General features: G+C 40.9%; 2 pseudogenes; both read right to left on the reverse strand.

Moving 5' to 3' along the window:
* Positions 1-1583: 1583 nt before the first annotated feature.
* Positions 1584-3238, reverse strand: LOC143537036 (UDP-glycosyltransferase 71E1 pseudogene; annotated as a pseudogene).
* A 1570-nt stretch (positions 3239-4808) lies between these two features.
* On the reverse strand, positions 4809-6440 carry LOC143536993 (UDP-glycosyltransferase 71E1 pseudogene; annotated as a pseudogene).

Genomic DNA, 6440 nt, shown 5'->3' on the forward strand with positions numbered 1-6440 from the left:
GTCGTTGTTTATGTAATTGTATCTAGTATGTTAAATTTAGTAGCGATCTCGATTAGTTCATGAGCGACTTGGCTCGTTCACACCTTTAATTATCGTTAGAAAAACAATATTATTACGGTGATAAGATAAATCTTTAAATGAAACTGGTTCAAATGTTGAATGCAGCAGCACAAGTAGACTCTGAGTGACTTTCAACCTTTGACTTGACTCATTGGCCTTATAAACAAAAAGCAGTATTTATGATGGTAATGCTTTCTTGCACACCAACTGTTTGTAGAAATGCCCCTGTGTACCTAGCTAGCATTATGTTTCTCATCACGTATTTACTCAGCATATGCATGCCTATGAATTAAAATAAATATCTGATCTCAGTCTTTCACCACATTTTGTAATTGTTCATGCAAACTATAAGATGTAATACGGGTTATGATCACTTATAAAAACGCTAAGCTGCAACTTATATTGTCCCGGACACATTTTTTAGTTAGATTTGTGAAGCTTTGTAGTGCATTCAATAGTTTGAGTTGTTTATTACATTTGTTTTATAGATTTTGAAATGTCTGATACTCGATGGAAACTTATTCGCGGTTCAATGTTTTTACATATGTTTTTTGTTCGTTTAACAGCCCCGTCACAACGCTGTTATGAGTGGCTCCTCAAAACTAGTATATATTAAAAGGGAATTGGCTCTTAACTCACATTTTGCAACTGTTATTATTATTCTTATGATTTCTGAATGCAAGCAATATTTTGGTATTATGCACAAGTTGTATTAATTTTTTAGTCTTGGTTTGAAATTTGAATATGGTCACCTTGCAAACCTTTATGGTTGGATAGTTACAACGCGTGGTAAATTGGCAAGTTGTAAGATGAAAAACGGGTCAAATTTAATGTGTTTGGTTCGGAACTTCGGATGGTACGTACGTTCTGATTTACTTCTGTTTTTCTTTTCTTATAAAGAACTAATGTTTTAGATCATGTTTGTTTGCTTCATAGGTGAAGACCGCAAATGCAACCCGAGTGGCAAACCCGAAAGAAACGAATCTGCTGTATTTCTGATTTTCAAGAAAATATGTTGATCCAGTGATGTTACACGCCGACATATTGCGTATAACCATTTTGGTAGAGGTTTAATTCAAAGAATGCCAAGGTATTAATCTATTATATAATGTATTTGATTCTCTGTTTGGGCACGTCATGCGTCTACATGACTGTTAGCAAAGGTTCACACTATTCCTAAATCCGAATATCTGATTTTTAATACCAAACAACCCTCGACAAAACACACATACGGCTATTTCATAGTAAGCCATCAAAATGACCATCAGGCAAGTGCCCTGATGGTCATTAGATAAAATGGTCATTAGATAAATATCTCTTATGACCATTTTGAAATTAAAGGGGTGAAAACGACAGTTTGACAAATACCACGACGACTATTTGAGGTATAATGCAATACGGCGTGTGTATATCATGTCCAGTAGACATGGGTACTTCCGCGTGATGAAGAGAAAAACTTACCAACATAGCATTAAACACGAAACTCAAACAATAAAAACAAAGAAACGAAGCGTACAATGGTCTTAAACGGTTGCACTCATAGTCATTACATGATCAATGAAGTTTCCAACCGATTTGTAAGACGATCCACCCTCAACAACCGCAGCTCTACTCTTTTCTTTCATGTCCTTCACCTTCTTCCTCATCTCATCATCACTCATCAACTTCCTAATCCCACATTCAATCTCCTCCGCCGTCACTAGCACCGGCTCGCGCACACGATCCGGTGTCGTATCCATCAGATAATCCATCTTAATCTCCACCGCTAATCCTAGTTCCATCACCAGCATAAATGCATTCAGCTGTTGTTCTGAGTACGAGGGCCATGCAGCCATTGGAACCCCACACCATATACTCTCCAAAGTCGAGTTCCACCCACAGTGTGACACAAACCCACCAACTGATGGGTGGGCCAACACAGCCATCTGTGGGGCCCACCCAATCACCTTTCCAATACCAGATGCGCATTCAAGGAACCCATCCGGTAGGACCTCTTCCAAGTTATCATACTCATGCGGATACCCCAGCTTTCCTTTCGGTGCTGCTTCCCGGAGCGCCCACAGAAACCGGTGTCCACTCCGTTCAAGGGCGACCGCCATCTCCTTCACTTGCTGGTTGTTAAAGGTTCCCATGCTTCCAAAGCATAAAAACACTACTGAGCTATCCGGCTGCTCGTTTAACCACTGCATAATCTCATCGGTTTTCACTTCGTTTTTCTTCTTCTCTAGGTTTAATATCGGGCCTATCGGAAACACAGGTGGGATGTCATGACTGCTTAAAAGGGACTCAAGGCCATAGCTTTCCAGTTCATGAAATGTATTTATTATTATCCCCTTCGACTCACGAAACTTCCTCGCGAGATCGAGATATGTCTTGGCGTACGGCCCATCTTTACGAAACACCACTTCGGGAAACACCTTAACCGGGACAGGGTTGAGAAAACCCGGAAGGGAGAACTCGGTGTCAGGCGAGTTTTCCAGCTCCAATACATCAAAACCCTCATCGTCTCGTTTAGCCTGAAGGTAAAGCATGAGCCGAAGTAAGGCTGCCGGACATGTGAAATAAGTGTAAGATGGAGCTCCAAACTCGTTGGCTAAATCAATGAACTCCATGCAAAACATGTCAAATATGAAGCCAACAACTGATCCAACCGAGTCAGACTCGGTGATGTTTCGAACAATGTCTCTAAAATGAGGTCTGTTGTGGTCAAGGAGGTCAAGTAATTTGCATGTGGGTGTGATTAGAGCCTTAGTGGAGTCATCACACGGGATGTGGGCGAAGCGGAGACGGGGAGTATAGAATTGATCAGTTTCGCTGTTGTATGTTGTTCCGATACTTTCGGGGAGGTGCATTATGATTATTGTTGCCGAAAGGTTGTGATCTTGGCGGAGGAGAAGCTGTGCGAGCTCCACGGTTTGAGGCAAGTGACCAGCACCCGGAGAGGGGATACAAACAAGCTCTGAGGTTAACATATTTGTGTTTGTGTGTTGTGTTTTATGGCTTCTTATATTATATGCATGTATTTATAGAGTTAGAAGATGACATTAATTATTAAGTCCGAATTGGGCAGTTGGGGAAATATATTGGTATTTACTTGTGAAATTATATGATCCAAATTCCAAAATGGTTCACAGCCTAGTTCACTGAATACGGTCTGTCACATGCATGGTCAATGAATGGTTCACTTGGTTATACGGTGGCCATAATTTGTCTTCATGTATATGCAAAAAAAAAAGTGACTATTATTTGTATAAAGGACCAGGTGTTATATGCATGGTTGATGTGCAGCTGTCAATTCATGTCTTAACTGGTTTAACAGATAAGAAGCGACGCGCGTAACACAAATATTAAATATGAATACGACTCGTTTAACTACTTTAAATGTCATTACTATGAGACAGTTTTAAGTTTTGTGTATCAATAAGAGAAAATAATGGAGTCTAGCCTACTACTTTTAATTATTTAAGAAAATAAAAAAATCACATACCGCACTTTTTTGCTTAACAGGTTTTATTGTGTCTTAAACAGGTAACCAATTGCCAGCCTTGATTGGTCCAAAAAGAAAAAGACAATGCAATATCGGAACAATTAAAGATGGTCATATCAAATATAGCTAGAAGAGTTTAGACAAAAGTAATTTATACGATGTTCGTGAAGTCGTGATGTTGGCAATGAACCAGCACATTTATCAGTGTTTCATGCTAAAAGCGCACTTTCTCGTTCAAATTTCTAGGATTACCCATCGGTACAAAAATGAATTTATTCGCAAGTTGGGTGCATGTCATCAAATCCTTTGACGACATGTTATCAACTGGGGGGTCGGCTAACATTATATATATATTTTATTTATTTACAAGGCACCCATGAAAGGGTGAAGTCATGCAAGATTTAGAGAAACTTAGGAGATTCTTTTGGGGCGGGGATATGAATAAAAAATGAATCAATTGGGTGGCTTGGGAGAAGGTTGTAACGCCAATTGATTCGGATGGGGTGGGAATTGGCTAGATAAAAGATATGGTACGATAGCTTCATCTCTAAGTGGTGGTGGCGTTTAAGGACCGGGTATAATGGGTTTCGGGGTTCGGTGATAAATTCAATACGTTTGACAACGAGGGCATGTGGATTGGTTGCAAAAAAGAGCGGGATCCCCGACACATGGGCCACTATTGCTAATACGAACATCTCTGATTATAATATAGCCCCTTAAAATTATATTCGAGGTGTGGTGGGTAATTGTACGTTATAAGATCAGATCTTGGGTGGCTGGGTTCGGCTCCATTAAAACTCAAATGTCCTTCACTATTTGCAATTGCTAGATCAAAGAGCTGCAAGGTTGCTGATTGTTTTAACAACATTAGAAATGAATTTTTGAGTTTGAGGAATTAGTTTTGTGTTAGGGTTTAACAAGCTTATCATAAGCTGATATAAATGAGTTAAAAGAAATGACAAATAAAAAAATACAAATTGAGCATTTTATTCCTAACTTAAAGGCCAAGACGGGTTTAGAGAAAAATACAAAAATAACATAATTCTTGAAATGTCAAATATGTTTAATTGCAAATAATTTGAAAAAAATGTACTTAAGTTGCGAACTAGGCCATACCTTAGGCATATTACCAAATAATACAAGGTGGTATATGCAAATATATCAAACTAGTGGGATTTCCTGTTAATTGTAACATACATGAGTCGGTATCAAATTATTACAATACAAGGGTGATATATACCGACACTCAGTATGGAAAAAGTGATCACATCGCTAAGAGGATATTGACATGCGTTTTACACTAATCATGAATAATAAAAAAAGATTACCGACAAAGGTACCAATGTTATTCGCTCATAATCGGTTCATTTGTCACGATAAAAGTTACCAAACATAACATTAAACTCAAACGATAAAAACAAAGCATTCAATGGTTTTAAACGGTTACACTCATTACTTGATCAATTAAATTTCCAACCGATTTGTAAGACGATCCACCCTCAGCCACTGCAGCTCTACTCTTTTCTTTCATCTCCTTCACCTTCTTCCTCATCTCATCATCACTCATCAACTTCCTAATCCCACCTTCAATCTCCTCCGCCGTCACTAGCACCGGCTCGCGCACACGGTCCGGTGTCGTATCCATTAGATAATCCATCTTAATCTCCACCGCCAATCCCAGTTCCACCACCAGCATAAACGCATTCAGCTGTTGTTCTGAGTACGCGGGCCATGCTGCCATGGGAACCCCACACCACATGCTCTCTAAAGTCGAGTTCCACCCACAATGGGACACAAACCCACCAATTGATGGGTGGGCCAACACAACCATCTGTGGGGCCCATCCAATCACCTTTCCAACACCGGATGTGCGTTCAAGGAACCCATTCGGTAGGACCTCTTCCAAGTTATCATACTCCCGCGGATATCTTAACTCTCCTTTCGGTACTGGTTCCCGGAGTGACCACAAAAACCGGTGTCCACTCCGTTCAAGGGCGACCGCCATTTCCTTCACTTGCTGGCTGTTAAAGGTTCCCATGCTTCCAAAGCATAGGAACACCACCGAGCTATCCGGCTGCTCGTTTAACCACTGCATAATCTCATCGGTTTTTGCTTCGTTTAACTTCTTCTTCTTCTTCTCTAGGTTTAATATCGGGCCTACCGGAAACACAGGTGGGATGTCATGACTGCTTAAAAGGGACTCGAGACCATAGCTTTCCAGATCATGAAATGTATTTATTATTATCCCCTTCGACTCACGAAACCTTCTCGCAATGTCTAGATACGTCTTGGAGTAATCCTCGTCCGTACGAAACACCACTTCGGGAAACACCTTAACCGGGACAGGGTTGAGAAAACCCGGAAGGGAGAACTCGGTGTCAGGCGAGTTTTCCAGCTCCATTACATCAAAACCCTCATCGTCTCGTTTAGCCTGAAGGTAAAGCATGAGCCGAAGTAAGGCTGACGGGCATGTGAAATAAGTGTAAGCCAGAGCTCCAAACTCGCTGGCTAAATCAATGAACTCCATGCAAAACATGTCGTAAATGAAGCCAACAACTGATCCAACCGAGTCAGACTCGATGATGCTTCGGACAATCTCTCTGAAACGAGGTCTGTGGTGATTCAGGAAATCAATTAGTTTGCATGTGGGTGTGATGAGAGCCTTAGTGGCGTCATCGCACGGGATGTGGGCGAAGCGGAGACGGGGAGTATACAATTGATCCGCGAAAGTTTCGCTGTTGAATGTTGTTCCGGTATTTTCGGGGAGGTGCATTATGATTATTGTTGCGGAAAGGCGGTGGTCGTGGCGGAGGAGAAGCTGTGCAAGCTCGACTATTTGAGGCAGGTGGCCAGGACCGAGAGAGGGGATGAAAACAAGTTCTGAGGTCAACAT

This window comes from Bidens hawaiensis, unplaced genomic scaffold (genome assembly GCF_021521415.1).
Source record: "Bidens hawaiensis isolate Kalapana, Puna unplaced genomic scaffold, B.hawaiensis_p1.1 tig00011076_1, whole genome shotgun sequence".
Lineage (NCBI taxonomy): Eukaryota > Viridiplantae > Streptophyta > Magnoliopsida > Asterales > Asteraceae > Bidens > Bidens hawaiensis.